The sequence below is a fragment of the Anguilla rostrata genome, chromosome 2 (genome assembly GCF_018555375.3).
Source record: "Anguilla rostrata isolate EN2019 chromosome 2, ASM1855537v3, whole genome shotgun sequence".
Classification (NCBI taxonomy): Eukaryota; Metazoa; Chordata; class Actinopteri; order Anguilliformes; family Anguillidae; genus Anguilla; species Anguilla rostrata.
Genome location: NC_057934.1, coordinates 30,404,774 through 30,421,409, shown reverse-complemented (window position 1 = coordinate 30,421,409; position 16,636 = coordinate 30,404,774). Strand labels below are relative to the sequence as shown.

The 16,636-nt window shown below is 37.4% G+C and overlaps 1 long non-coding RNA gene across 4 annotated transcripts; it reads right to left on the bottom strand.

Moving 5' to 3' along the window:
- Nucleotides 1-11,730: 11,730 nt before the first annotated feature.
- LOC135247735 (uncharacterized) lies at nt 11,731-16,580 on the bottom strand. 4 transcript variants are annotated; one of them, XR_010328288.1, is made up of 8 exons: nt 16,141-16,580; nt 14,155-14,254; nt 13,466-13,602; nt 13,231-13,378; nt 12,955-13,055; nt 12,294-12,749; nt 12,084-12,132; nt 11,731-11,964 (listed from the first exon to the last, which is right to left on the bottom strand). It is a non-coding gene; the product is annotated as an uncharacterized LOC135247735 (long non-coding RNA). The 4 variants fall into 4 exon arrangements; XR_010328289.1 differs by having other exon boundaries at nt 14,166-14,254; XR_010328287.1 differs by lacking the exon at nt 14,155-14,254 and having other exon boundaries at nt 12,955-13,058; nt 16,141-16,578.
- Between the last annotated feature and the right edge of the window lie 56 nt (nt 16,581-16,636).

Genomic DNA, 16,636 nt, shown 5'->3' with positions numbered 1-16,636 from the left:
TATGTAATTTAAGTCCTCCTTGTTCATTGTTATTATATTGCTCAATGAATAATTTTTAATGAGCAGATCATCTCAGGAGATAGGAACCATGTGTGGGGATATGGTAGAATAGTATTAGTATGCACAAAGCCATGCCATGCAAGTTGTATAAAGAACAGACAAACAAAAACCAAATTAATATCTGTCAGATATACCAAACTTTGTGAAAACTTTTCCACCATCTTGAACAAATTGTTGTTCGAGACTGATAATTGTAAATATATTTTTGACTATTTGACTCCTTTTTCTGTAGTCCTTTTTTAACATACCCTATTCCATGTCTTGATGGTAAAAAGAGGTTTTGGTGTACGGTTTCAAAAACCTGTTTTAGTGTCAGTGGCAGTTATTCTTAAAGTTCAAATTGGTTTTGCTTGTTTTAATTGAGGATGTTTTGTAATGGCGTGGAATGTCGACTTGTTTCTCTACACAAATTTGAACGCTACAATTTTATTTTGATAAATTGCAAGAAAAGTGGATGTCACAAACAGGTGTTGAACAGATTGTGAAAAAAACTTCAAATAAGGGTCTCTTGGTTTTTACATTGGGGGAAAAAAATATATTTTAGTGATTTTCTTTAATGACATCTCATCAGTCCAAATCATACATCATTTTCTCTTGAAGGTCTCTTGAACTCAGTGTTATAGGAATTAAGAAGAGCATTGTGTACTTGTTCAGAATAAATGTAATTGTAAAATAATGTCTTAAAGGTCAGATGTATATGTAAAGGTCAGGTATTTCTCTTAAGAAAACATAACTACAATTGTAATTTAACATATCTAATGAGTCTGCAAGCACTTGAAGATTAAGCCCAGAGTAAATGGTTGGCTGTGCTAAGCACACACCAAATAGCTAATTCATAAATCATTGGTACTGCCAGCCGATTTACATGAATTGTTTCTGTTGAAAGTTATCAACACGAAAAACTTTTCCAGTGATGGCTAAGCAAAATAAAATTCCTGTTCTACATATATTCTAAATATGCATGCTTTTAGTGTCTTTCATGCATTGCAAAGGAAAGTGAATTGGCTTTTGTTGAAGAAACAACCTTCAGAACATTGCAGTGAACTATTCCATAGCGCTTCCTGTATCTCAACCGTTCTGAATGAGTAGATTTGGTTTGCCTAGTTTAGTGTTGGCACATTACCCATTTGGACACTGACTGAAACAATCAGGCAACAATTATGGAAATCAGTCATGTTTCTCAACCACCTCTCCATGCCTATTGACCAATAGTATAGGGTGAAAATGAGCTGTGCTTCTTTCTACTATATAAATGCACTATTGAACATCAACGAATGTAGGATAGTATGACCTTTCCTTCTATGAAGACAACTCTAGTACTGCGTTGGTGGTTTTTTCTGAAAATGAAATGAGTGTTATCACTGTATAGAACCTGACTGAAATGAACATGTCTCCTGGCATTTATCAAACTGTTCCACTCTCAAATCAATTTAGTTTGAAATCACCAGGATTGTTGGAACACTGTTGCTATTTTATTGCTGTTAGCTATGCTGTCTACTTAGAACTTGTGTTTTGAAACAGGAATTTGTTATGGTATGCACAGGCATGAAATGGCGGCTGTTTTCTAAGAGATGCTGAATATGGGTCAGCTGAACTTCTTCGCTAGTTGAGACAAATGGATTTTGCACCATAGCTGCATGTTATTTGAATGTCAGCTCAACCATTTTGTGGACATTAAAAATGGGCATGTTTGGTGTACAGAGCAATATTTTTGGGGATTGTTCAAATGCTACTTTCTTACAGCTGGTTGTGTATTTTTTCTAAAGCTTTTCATTCAAAAGTTTTTGTTTTGTATCAAAGTTTATATTAAAATATCTGTGTTTCAAATGAAATAATGTGTGGCCATTATTTAAGAGGGTTGCATTGCTAATGGGCAAACTGAAAAATTGATCAATCAAAGTCCATGTTGCTGATAAGATCATGTATTTCTTTCTCCAGTTTTATCATTTGAATGCCTTCGCATCACCATTGGAAAGTGTGGTTGGTTGCAGGGATTTAGAAGTTTGAATTTCAACATGAGTTAACATATTTATGCTTTTGTGTCATCCTTACTCCAATGTAGTCAACCATTTTCAAATGGATGTGTAACCTTGTGTATTTTGTGGGTACAGAATCGGCCAAGGGCTTTTGTCTTCGCTCTAAGCTGCTCATGGTTTTCTTAAGATGTGAAGATATTGCCTGTGGTTGTGAACACCACTGCCTGGAAGGCATCGAAGGAATCATCTGTGAGGTCAAAGTATACATTGCACAAAGGAATAATTGCTCCAAAAGGTTGCAGTGACATCAAACTTCCTCAGATGATTGTTGAGAATACGGTATGCTAAAACAAATGTAACTCCCTACTGCACATAAAATTAAAAATAAATAATCAGGATTCGGTGCATTCCATGGGCAGAGATGGCAGACTGGCAAACTTCCTTTCAAGAGTTCAGTTGTTGACAATGTCAAGTGCTAGCTCTACCGGGGACTTTAAAATACAATTGGCCAGATTTACTAAGCCTTTTGCAACTAGTTTCAGGCACAGATATGACTCATTCTGGCCCAGAAAGATGCGTATTATGTATCGAACAGGCACATGGAGCTGGAAGTTCAGTACGCGCATCACCTATGCGAGTCATCGCAAGGTGCGCTTTTCTCTTTAATGCATATCCATTTAAGTTGGATTGTTTAAATAAAGGGCAGAGATATAAGTGTGATTGATTATGTATTCTATTGAATTTACTAAAGTTCGCAAAATTAACGATTTTTTGTGAAATTTCTCCGCAGGCGTAAATCAAGGCACAAGCAAGACAGAGAGGTAGCTATAGTCCTTGAATATGCACTGAGAGAATCTTTGCAACTACAATCACTAAACTTCTCGAGCAAGAAATCATCAAATGGTACAAATGAATATTATGAATTATTTATTAATTATTGCAGCCAAACAATAAAGGCTGGCTGTTTGTCACAAAAAATATTGGCTGCTCACAGAGCATCATGGCAAAGTTGTTAAAAATCATGGAAAACTGAGAAAAACTGCAGCAATAGGCCTACAAAGTTGATCGGAATTATAACTGCCGTACTCCCAATTTTTCAAACAGAAGCGCAACTGAATCTTCACTGCATTCAAACTGTAAACATTAGCCTACAGAAGTAGCCTACAACATTAAATTTAACGTAGCTTTATCACTCACAAGTTAGCAGCTACTGTACAGAGCCTTGCTAGCTAGCTTCATAGCGAATACAGCATACAGCCACAATGGCTACGTAGCTATCACAAGCTAGTATAAAATATTGTAATGGCACACTGCCAATCTTTTAAAAAAGTGCAACCAAATGATGGTGACCAGCAATATTGATTATGTAGCACTTTTTTCCCATCAGAAGACATCCAAATACTTAGAAATAAATGAATCAGTTATCATTTGGTGGTCCTGCCTTAATTTTCTATTATACTCATGCTTTCTTGAGAGGGCACTATTTTGGACAACAGATCAATAAGGATTCTACTCTTAAGCCATCTGTTGCAAAAACAAACCTTATAATAACAATGTTGAAACATTGAATATTGTATATAGAGTATTGTATAATATCACAACTACAGTTGTATAAGTTATTGAATAAAACATGAAGTTGTCTATTATTGTTTTTTGATACTACAAAGCTTCGGATTCAGTCAACAGATTTTATGCACAGAGGTACATTTTTTCCAAATTTATCGCAAGGCAGGCGGATTACAGAAGCGAATGAGAATTTGTAACTTCATTGTTTGATTAGTGTTTCCAATATTGTAGTTTTGACATCCATACAGGCTTAACATTACCTCAAGAAAGTAAGGTACAGTATATCTGAAGAAAAAAATTCCAATTCCAATCCATCACAATAAACAATATTGGCTATCTTAGCTAACACAAATTAAGCATGATGTATTCCAAAGCTATGCTGCTATCCAGTGTTTCCTAAATTATTTCAAGTTGGCTCTGTGTCTTTTCTTTGTACCATCTGAAGAGAATGTGGTCATTCAAAGCATATGTCACATCAAAGTGTCAAATGCCAATAATGTATAGTATGAATAATGTTGCTGAACAATTTAAGCTGTTTTACAACCTTTTTTACATGTTTTTTAATGAGTACACAATATGTTTTAACAATTGCTTGCATCCAGTGCTTTGGGTGTATGAGAAGCACATGTTGAATAAAATGCATGAATAAAATAGTTTTGTTTTGGAAATTATATTCAGAAATAAGATATTTTATTCTTTTACATTGTAGAAGAAATTATACTATTGTACTTATTTGGCGAAACTTCATTGGAATATCAAGCCTATAGTACATTATTGGGGCAAACATGTCTGGATAGTTTGTAAGATTCAATATTTATTTCATAGGCCTACATATTTCAAATTTGTATATGTATATATAATCTCGGCTTGGGGCCTTTCTATGTGGAGTTTGCATGTTCTCCCAGCATCCACGTGGGTTTCCTCCAGGTAGTCTGGTTTCCTCCCACAGTCCAAAGACATGCAGGGAGGCTAATTGGAGACTCAAAATTGCTCATAGGTATGAGCATGTGAGTGAATGGTGTGTGTGCCCTGCAATAGATTGGCGGGCTGTCCAGGGTGTACTCCTGCCTCTCGCCCAGTGCATGCAGGGATAGGCTCCAGCACCCCCCGCGACCCTGCTCAGGACAAATGGGTATAGATAATGGATAGATGGATGGATATGTATTTATGTTTTCCCTAGCCCCCCCCCCCCCCCCAAGTCTATACGTTCAGTGAATACAGTCTATACATTCCCTGAAAAACCAGCTAGATTTGGTCCACAAGGATCCAGAATAATTGTACAGTTGCAAAAGCAATAGTTTAAAAGTAATACACAAGTATTATTTAGCAAATAAGCATGCATAAGATCTACCTGAGCCTTAGGTGGGATTCAATTCTCAGCCTCAACGGTCTCACGGTAATGACATTAGCAGTGAGCCACCAACAAAGTAGCTGTGAATTTTCTTGGTGAAAAATATATATGCCCATTTTGTATGTGATGTTTTAATTGGCTGGCGTAGCTGAAGGTCCAATGGGGAGACACATTGTTTGCGGGCTTGGAGCATTTGTGATGATGTAACCAGGCAGGACAAAGAAGAAGGAAAAAACACAAAATCCCCTAAGTTTGGGGCTTTATTGTGTGAATGTTTGAAGTTGTTTGTGAATTCTTTTGAAATGGGGTCAGAAGGTACAGAAATTCATGTTTTTAGGGGCTGAGAGTCTGTGGTCATTGTGGTTATTTCTGTAGGGAACCCTGAAAAATGGCAAACTCTTGGTGCTGTATAGGTATGGGGCATGCCTCCCCGCCAATTTGTAACTTGGCAGGATGGCATACCTGCCATCCAAAGAATAATCCTGAATAACGTCCTTACTTCATTCAATCCCATGCTCTCAAAGCATCAATTTTATTTTTATACAGTTCAGTGAACCAAAGCTTGTGAAGATCTGAAAGTAAGCATGCACTGCGCATGCTGAGGGCGAAACATTGGAGCTACCATTAAAATGAATGGGGAATATCTTACATTTACATTGCAGTTATTTGGCAGACACTTTTATCCAAAACGACGTACAATAAGTGCATACCGATGGTCATTGAAGCAACTACAAAGCATGTCCCATAAGGTACAATACTCATTTTGTACAGTTATTCATAAGCCATGAACACATTAAGTCCAGTTTACATAGTAAACGCAAACATCACTCTGACATACCTATGATAAATCAGACTAGGAGGCACAGCAAGCTGCAACATCAAGATAATGATACAAGGTAGCTACAATAGGTAAGATAATGTTATATGTTCTATATATATAGTCGATAATGTTATATGTTTCAAATATTGTTTGGGTCTTTGTTGCTTTTCTGTTTTTCAGCTTGACTAGAGAATCAGTCATGAGAAGCAGAAGTGTTATAAAGTGCAATTCCCCTTTAATATCAATTAGAAATAAGGTGAAGTTTGGTTTTCTATTGGTCCATTTCATTTTATGTATATGGAATTTGCCAAAAATTATAAACAGTTGGATTAAAAAGCTAACATTTTTGTCAATTGAGTTATTTTCAAAATAAATTTAAATATCACTACCATAAAGCATGACCATTTGACCTGTTTTTCTAGATAGAAAGTTTTGCATATCAATCCAAAATATTTTGGAATACATACAATGGAAAAATAAGGGAAATCGTTTCTTTGTTTAGACCACAGAGATCACAAAAATAATTAATATTCAGTTTAAATCTTTCCAGAATGTGCTTTACAGAATATATTCTATGTAAAATTTTAAATGACACCTCTTTCATTTTATTGTTAATATTTGTCTGATATTCTCCATGCCTTTTTCCAATTCAAGTGACCATAAATAGAAGACCAGAACATTTGCATTGGGGGAATATTATTCTCTACAAGGGTATTCTGGATTTGTTTATTACTACATTTTTTATTTAGGACATCTAAATCACCAATGAAGATATTCCTTCTCCAATCTGATGACTGAGTTCAGGCCATCACGCATATGTTTGGCCTGTCCAGGTACTGCATGCTTATACACACAGGGCCAAGTGACTTGAAAGAATTGAGGAAATATTGGGTAGCATTGCTTTGGAATGCATCTTATTTAATTTCGGTGAGACAAGATAGGCTATATTGTTTGTAGTACCGTAACTTGGCGTCATTTTGATATCAATACTTTTAATGCCCTGGATTTTGGCAGTCTGAATGAAAGAGTTATAGACGGTGTATGTCTTGTATGTGTGAGTAACTTGGCATTTTTGTTTGTTGAAAACGTGTTTTTTATGAGATATCATTTCTTTTTGCAAAGCGTTTTATTATGAGAGTGAGAAATGCGAAGTGACCCTGTAAGAAACGGTTGTGGATTATGGCTATCCTTGTGTGAATTTGTACAGTGTGATGAGCGTGTACCGTTTAGCAGTTTTGGTTTGCTATATATGTAAAACAGTGGTTGTGACAAAGGGTGCGGTGGCGTAAGTGTAAACGCATCAGAAACGCAGGTGAAATATGGCCAGTGTATGTACTCACGGATTTGACGGCCATCCAACGAGCCTTGATTGACAAAAGAATCAGCAAGCCCGTAGAATTAGAGCTCCCTAGGTCGCAAGTTGTGTACCCTTCTGTCCTGCTCCGTTGTCTGTTATTTTGTGGAGATGCACTTTTAGTGTTTGTAAGCTTTATAAGGCATTTTGATAGGCTTATCTGCAGGTAGGAATCCTCTTCACTGTTTTGCTAAGCTAGAACCGGAAAACTTGATAGTGGAGAATAGGAGCAGACGCATATGTCCCAGCAGGCTTTGCATATGAGAAAATAACAACAGTGTGAGAGAAATTAGGAGAAGTGATGAAATAGCGTTGTTGAAACAGTATGTTTTTAGCAGAATGGGCATGTAGGTGAAGGTTGACATGATCATAGTCTATAGTGCGAAGTAAATGAAGTGACCATGAGTGAGCTTAGTTTCCTTATCGAACGGTATATATAACCGTCTGTATAAAGCATTAGTTGTTAAAGTGGAGGGTTAAGTAACGTGTGGAATGTATTGCACTGATATGCTCTTCTCACGTTCAGTACTAGTAGTTATAATTATGAGTGAGTCATGATTTTAAATGCAATGTTTTAATGGGGAGTTGCAGAATGTACATACGTAGTAGTTGTTTCTATGTGGCTAGATAGAGAACAGGGCAAGGTAACATGAATGTAGAAACGTGGCGTTTGCTGATAAGAAGGTTTTGTACGGTAGCCAAGTGAAGAAATATAGTTAGTAGAAATGGCACAGTGGTGAACTGGTGTAACTTTTTAACAAAAGGAACACATTTGCTGCCATGAAATGCATATGGGTGGCTGTGAGTGAGTTTTGGTAAAGCAAATATAAGCGTAAGAAAACGTTAGTGTGGAAGAGGAAATTATCTGCCTGAGGGCGAGGCGGGATTCAATCCTTCAACCGGAGGTTTACCAGTCTGTGACTTTGTTAGTGCAGCACCATGATATAGCTATGCAATGCGTGAAATATCATTAGCAAACCTGTCCGTGGTTTTAAAGAAGAGCACAGGCCAGTAAGCACAGAAGAGCTCCTGTTGAATCCATATGGCTTTGCAATATTGTAGCCGGTTAATAACTGAACATGCAGACGGTACGTCATAATGCAGTGTATACGTTCGGTGAACAGCAGGTAGATATGGTGTAAAAGCAATAATTGAGAAGTAGTAGACAATTATTAGTGAGGTTGAGAGATTGAACCTACGAACCCATGTTCCCAAGACTGTAACCTTGCCCACTAGGCCACAGGCTATTAAAGCTGTTCAAACTGGAAATGTTTCAGAATAAAAAGGTATGGGTATTTTGCGTGTGTATGCGAGTTTTTGATTGGGTCGTGTAGGTGAAGATTTGGCTGGTGTCAGTAAAATGTCCAATGGGGAGACATGTTGTTAGTGGGATAGGTGGCAGGAAAAATAAGAAGAAGAAGAAGAAGAAGGAGAAAACGCAAAATCCCCTTAGTTTGGGGCTTTATTGTGTGGACATGTGAAGTTGTTTATGAAATCTGTCTGTTGAAATGGGGTGAGAATGTACAGGATTTAATGTTTTTAAGGGCTGTTGTGGTTATTTCTGTGGGGAACCCTGAAAAGTCCCAAACTCTCGGTGCTGTAAAGGTATGGGGCATGCCCCCGCCATCCCAATAAGGACAAACTGAGTTTGTGAAATGTCCACAAGCAAAATAATCCACCTTCCTTCATCAACCTCATGATTTAGAATGTGACCTTTGAAATTACCTAGAAGTACAGCGACCCCTGCTGACCGACTGCTACCATAAGAAAACCAAATCTCTTTTGCCAAAATTTCACATCTTCCGAAATAGAATGTGTTTCTTGAACAAAATAAAAATCTGCATTTTTCCCTGCACAATATAAAAAGATAGATTTCCTCTTCAACACATTACGTAATCCCCTGGCATTGAATGAAAACACTGAAACTGACATTGATTGTTTACCTTGTTTTGTTTTGTTAAAACGGGTTCTTCACACAACAAATATTAGTGTTGCAATCAAAGTTTTCCAAAAAAAAAATTTATGTAATCTTAGGAGGTCATTTCAAATATCCTGGAGCAAAAACAAAAAAAAGTTAATAATAGGCTGCTGTCAGATTTCAGAAGTCAGAAGTCCAAAACAAAAAAACCAAACAAAAACAAAGACCCCCTGTTCATGCGTCCTTGTCCTTTCTTTGAATAAAATGTAAAAATGTAAATGTAAAAAAAATTAACGGCATGTCCTCACGTTTCAAGGTTGACGTTACTCTTTACACCAGTTACCCCTAGTCTGCTCCTTGGAGCAGAGATGACGATCAGAAGAGCACAGAATCCATATCAGTCAGCGAATACTTCCTGCTTGTCTACGAAGGCTCGATTCCCGAGGAAGAAGGCAAACTTGCCCTCCTTTCTTGCTTTATCCACAATTGGCCATAGATGGCTCTGAGTGGCCTTGTCTGCAGCTGTCAGGTCTTCTTTGAAGCGAAGGTGGTTGGTTTTCAGATAGGTGTTTTTTGCAGATCTCCACATGGTGTCCCTCGCTGTTCTGGAGATGAAATGCAGTATTACCGGGCACGGTGTTGCATTTTGGCCTCCCTGGGATGTCCAAGTCGGTGAACAACATCAATGGCAGCAACAACATAATTTTTCTCTGCCTCAGGAAGCACAGCTCTGCAAATTTCTTTCACTTATGAATGAATGTTTTCATTCATTTTCTCTGTGATGAGCCTCAGGTTCCATCTTCTGCTGTATCTATCAGTTTCATTGACTTATTTTCGATCTCAAGAACTTTCCTCACAAGGCCATTGCACTTACTTTTCAGTGTGGCGTTTCCTTGTTTTAGATCAGATACCTCAAGAAAGCAGTGGTCGATTGATTTTTTAAGGCCCTCAATACTCATGGTATTTTTTTTCACCATGCGTTTAAGGTCATTCACACTCTCGTTGATTTCATTAGTTTTGGTTGTCAGGACACGAATAATGTTATCCTGTACTTCACTTAGAGATAACTCATAATCAGGATTCATCTTTGCTTTCTTTGTCTTAGCTGATCCGTTCTTGGCCGGTGTGTTAGGGTAAGAATCACATTCGTCACCTTTGTTGGATTTGCAGGAACAGGAATGAGTCATACTTATGTTCCTCTTTTCTCTTGAAGTGTCAGTTTCCATTTCTAGCATTGGTTCTTGTACGATGGATGTTTGCTTTTGGTCTTCCATTTTTAAGCTAATGCTACTTTCAAAGAGTTAGCGCCAAGACGTATTAGCTACAAGAGGAGGAAGGTTTTCCAAAAAATACAGTAGTGGTAGTTGTTAACTGGTAATTAAGTTGACATGAGTTCATGTATTTGCAACTTAAATAAAGTTTAACAAAATATTAGTGAGGAAAACCCGAAGTGTCGCTTCTCAGCTGAAGTTCATATGACAGCTCACACCAGCGCGATCTTGGCTCCTGGGAAAAAAAACTTGGTATTTCACCCGGGGGCGGTGCCTTACGTCCTGCGTCACAGTGTTGTGTGCCTGATGCACGTTCTCGTTGGCTTGCATTGGGTCATCTCGTCACTTTTCGAATAAGATAGCAAAACTAAAAAGTTAAAAACCTAAAAAGTTGTTTATTAACCTAATCTTTGCCTTAACCCCAAGGTTAAACCTACAGGAGACCTCACGCCTAATTGTAACTTTAAACAGAGATGATTTTTTTTTTGTGATCATTGATTTACGAAGATACTTCTTCTTGTACCGTTGGCACGGCTGCAACTGCGATTAGACTTCCCTGCAGATTTTCAAATGACTTTTACTTGACTGTTGATTTATTCTCTAATTCACCATCCTGAGGTTATACTGGAAAATATGTACAACGTAAATGTAAATAGTGCTAAAATCTATTGACATTTAGATGGACTAAATTATGTCCAACAACAAAACTCTACTCAGATGGGGGGTCTTACATCAATAGATGCCCAGCCCAAACAGGCTTAGAAGGCAGACTATCAATTTCCATGTACATAGGTGTGAGACCAAATATACAAATTATAGGAAAACATGAATAGTATATTCTGTATGCCTTCATACTTGACATGCATCAAATAAACTGATCTCATATTGTATGCATGTATTATTCAGTCTAGTTTGCCTAATTTTCCAAGCTTTAGAAATAAAACTAGCCCATACTTTGCCACTCAGTCCAAATTCTCATTTACATCAAACCAAAATAATTCAGGATTTTTGTTCTGCATTCTTACAAAGGTGCACGCAGGTTATCATATAAAGTAGCCTACAATAAAACTAAGTGCAATTTACTTTCATTATCTCCCAGGTCACAGACCAAATACACTCTACCTTCCTCATTTACCTACTTCTATTGCCAGGGGTAGGATACCTCTTCTCAGGTGGACATAGCATAGGGTTCCACACCAAAAGGTTTCTGTTCTATCTATTTGAGGGTCCTTAGCATGGAAAAGCATGCATGTTGCAACTCCTTGGGTCTCATAATTTGGATATATTAGTGTTTGTCAAAACATGCCATTAAAAGTAACTGAGGGCCCTATCTTACATCAAGATGCTCAGCCCATACGGGCTTACAAGACACACACAATAATTATTTCCATGTACACAGATGCGAGACCAAATATACAAATTATAGGAATAATTTAATAGAATATTATGTATACGTTCATATATGACATACATCTGCACAAATAACCTATTTCATATTGAATGCGTGTATTATTCAGTGTAGTTTGTCTGATCCCCCCCCCTCAAGACCCCCCATATTTCACACCCTGCCTGTATGAAGAATTCACTGTGTGTGTGTATGTAAGCACGTGCATGTCTCTCTCTCATACTGCTGCAGCATTTCACCCATCTGTGAGAGACAAAACAAAAATACAATCCATTAACTGAATAAAAAAAACACAAAGGCAAAAAGGCAGGTGGAATATCTGCATACATAAAGGTGAATTCACATTCTTATATATGTTCTACCTGACAGATTTCGGCACATTTTGGAGAGAATCAGATTCACATCCTTGGGCTGCAAGACAAGAGAGGAAACATCTGGGTCAACACAATTCTATGCTAGATATTTTCTTCCCTGGTTATGCCTACCATGTATTAATTTCAATACAGCTCTACAATAGGCTAATCATGTTGTGCACTTTAACAAATATTGCAAGCAGAAAAATTACAACATACCCGGGTTCCAATTCCGTTTTTTGGTTTGTTTCGCCCTTAGTTTACTAAGTGGCAGAGCCCGAAGAACTTCACGATCATTTCTGAACATAACTATTTCATGTTGTTTATTTAGCACGAGGCCATTTTCTCTCCTGCACTGTTACAAAGGATTTTCTTAGATTCGTCAGTACTTCAGTTGATCTTTCAAAAGTCTCCAGGTCTTCACATAAATATGAATCACCAGTTAACTTCTTCAGTTCCTCTCTGAATGCAAGTTTTGCAGATTTGATGCGCTGTCTTGAATAGCAACGTCCTGAGTTAATGGTGTGGTTTTGGTGAGCTTCCACTAGTGGAATTTTGACATGGATAAATGTTGAGGTTGATGGGTTTGTTTGGGCCAATTCTTGCTTTAGCCTCTTCATGGCATCTTCTTTTCTGGCTCTGGAGGCATCTCCTTTGACACTAAATGTGTCATACCTAAAACAATTTCAAAACAGAAGTTTTGCAAAACATCCACACCTTACCATGCTTACTCTTACAGTGCACTGGAAACATTACGCCTTGTACTCCAATAATTCACAGTAGAAAGATAAGCCTGTAATACACAAGTAGGGCCTCATCTTTTCAGTTTTGCGGAAATCACATACGGAATCAGGCTTTAAAAATAAAGCTAAAAACTCACCTCTTCACATGCCGAATAAACAGTTCTGCTGGACAGAACAACATCTTCCCTTTCTGGACATGGAACCTCTTTTTGGTATATACATGTTTCAGAGAATGCTCCTGCTAGGCAAGATAATCAATGATTGGTGCAGCCGCACAAACTTAGATTTGCAAAATATTTAAAATCTAATCATAAACCTGCAGATTCGAGTCTCTGATCAGATATACGTATTTAAATTCAAAAGGTCATTGTTCATTAGCCTTACTATATCTATTATATTGTTTGCCAATGTACCTTAGCTGTAGAAGGTCTTCTACAAGGTGCTTTGCCATGTTGACTGGACAGAATGACTCTCTTTGTAACACAAAGGGGGATATCTTCTGAGTAGTCCTCCACTTGCCAAAGCTGTCACAGTTTGCTAGAGTCTTTCAAGTTGTCAGACCTAGGAGCATAAGAAAGGGCCATTTACACACATTAACCTAAACAAATTGAAAAGAAAAAATTCCAGAAAATGTCATTTCATACATACCACTTGTTGAAGGAAGTGTGTGGCTCTTTTGTGGTTTTCCAGCAGGGTTCCCAGTTCTTCTTCAGAGTTCACAATTCCAGAAATATAGCCACCGCTTCTCTTCAGTATTTGAAAAGATGAACGCATCCAGGATAAATCTATAAAACGTTAACCCAAAGAGCAAAGATTAACGTTAATGTCCGATCACACTGTGATTTTACTTGACTCACTCTCACACACACATAATACACTCATACACTCACTCGCCGATTGTAAATTGACCATCTAACGATAAGGTGCGATTCACTTTTAATTTGTTGATCTGGTGACGTTAGGGTTATATAATTTAATTTCAGAAGATATTTTGTAGCACTTTTTAAAGATATCTGATTAACCTGATATTCCTGCTTTGTTACCCCCCGATGGGTGCAGGTTAGCCCAGACTCGGTACCTGCTGGGTAAAATGTCCAGCAGTCTACCGAATTGGGGCGAGGTGCAGATAATGCATAATCCATAATCAATAAACATACAGCCTAGGCCTGCTCGTCGTTTTGTGACAGCAAATAAACTGACATGACTTTGAAAAAGTGACATTAGTTAACGTTGTAACTGTGCAGGTTAGATTCATACGGGCTAATATTACATTAGCATAGTTGGAAGTTTAAACAAAGACATTTTACGAAGATTGTTGAAGCTTGATATACACACACCATCATCATACCGAAGCTCAGTTGGTATTCCTCTCCACACGTTGTCTTTGAAATCATTGTCTTTGTAGTTCTTTTCCCTTTTATCATACAAAACGGAGTTCTCTGAAAAAAGACAATCAAACGATCCGCCATGTTGAATGTTTTGAATGTGACGTCAACAGCATGCATTTTCATTGGTCAGATGTGTACATGTCGGAAGCGAAACCTCGGAAAAATCGACCTTGGTCCGAAAAAATAAAAGCCGCAATATCGCTCAGCGAAATAGTACCGTGAAATGAGCGACCGTGAGCGACAGTAAGACGTCAGATTCGTCGGAAATCGTTCAAAATAAAAGTTTGCCTGCGCGAAAGCAGAAACGCGTATCTCAAAGTTTATTTTCTAAACTAGCGACGTTTTGACATGTAAAAATACTCCTTCGTTATAATTATAATGCCAATTAAAAAGGCAGTGTATTTTTATAAAGCCTTTTTTATATTTCTGCCATGTTGATTCGTGGAAGTGCAGTAAGTCTAAATATGAAATACCATGATCTTGCTTTTTTAGGAGAATATAAAATTGATTCCAGCATATTTGTCATAATTAATAGGTCATGTTACCACTGAGGTGTTCTAACAACTCTAGATGATAGTTTATCCTATAACAATTAGCCAGTACGCTATGTGGCATGGGTTTGTTAGTACACAAAATGTCCAGTGCAAATTCAACTCTAAATAGATTTGGACCCACATTCCAGAGTCAGACCAAAAGTTATCTGTTAAGACTTGAATTAACAATGGACATTTACTGCATACAGCCCTTCACTAAATTGATATGATGACAAAGATATGAAATAAACATGATAGAACATGATAGGTCCAAGGTTTTCAAAACATCCCCATATCATTGAGACAACATGTTCAAACCCCAGCCACATTTTCTATGACGCTTATTTGGTATGTGACACCATATCTGAAGAGTGGAGGGTCCAAGGTTTTCAAAACACCCCCATATCATTGAGACAACATGTCCAGGGGAGGCAGCAGCGCATTATATGTTATGCTATCAGAAAGCAATTGAGATTTAATTGAATGAAATTCGCCTATGTACTGCATGCCTATACCCCAGCCATGATATTGTGTGTGTAATGTTTTCATCTTTACAAACAAGTGTTAATACTGTCCTATTCTCCTTCCCATACTAGTGCAATATGCAGCCACATTTTCATATTCATTTGTTTTAAGTTGCATAATTGATGTTACAAGGTAGCACAGAATGTTGAAGTAATGCATTTTAAATTACTCAAATTCTTCCGTTACCATTCAGTTAAACTCATGTACTGATGTAATGTTGTATTGGATATTGCAATAATAATTAAAAGCAATGGGTGTATTTTATCTTTAATTCTCCATTTAAAATTTTGCATTGTCATTGTTAAAAATGTAGGGAAAAAAATAGAAAAAAGTAAGACATATTTGTTTGTAATTAATATCAGTGTTGTGAATAGTTTTACAATGCCTGTGGTTAAAATCGAAGTTGTTTTAATATTGTACAAATAGAAAACTAATAGTTCATATTTTAAAACAACTGCAGTCCGATTTTTCCTTAATTCATTTCATTTTGCTGAACGTAATAGTGGTTTAATCGTTGGACTTTTATTTTAAAATTTTCAGACCCGCGCGAAAGTCCTTACTGTCGCTAGCTTCACACTGCTCAGCGAAATTCCTTCGCTGATGTGAAAGCTTGCATTGAATGGATACAGATTCGAAAAATATTATTAACGTGCGAATTAATCGCAGGAAAAAACGAGTCTGGTGTGTAAAGACCTTTAGGGTTATGTTAACGTAAATTTAGCTTGTTAACAGTTAGCAAGCCAGTAAAATTCCATTAAATATTTTCATGGCACATGATATGGGGGAACATTCTATGACATTCTAATGTTAGCATGACAGGATAGTGCAAATTAAAATTAGTAACCTACATTATTTGTACAAAACTAACGTAACTCACCCTCCATCGTGGAAAACTCGTACTCGTACACACTCAAATTACGGGCTGAGACGGTCACGGGGCCAAAAGGGTCCAACTGCAGCACCTCAGACCTCCCTCCTCAGGCCTCTCTCATACAGGTATTATCGCCCCCCGCTTTTTAGTACTTTTATCATTTTCAGAAAACGATTTAACCAGTTATAGATATGCTAACCAGGTCGCAAATTACATCCAACATCAAGTTAGCTAGCAACTTTCTCAAAAAATAGTTAGCTAGCTAGCTCGTTGCATGTAATCTCGTTTGCTCTGAGCTGCAAACCATTATTGGGTAAACCGGGTTCAATCGGAATTACAGATAATGTAATTTAGCACGTGCTAATTGTTCAGATTATTCAGATTGATAGCCTATTTCTGCTAAAACTGAACAACAGGGAGTCGCCTTCACCGCCTGACCCTCCCCAGTTCCTATGGTCGCGCCGTGCGTTTATACAAGTTTAAACCAATGAAGTTAATTGGT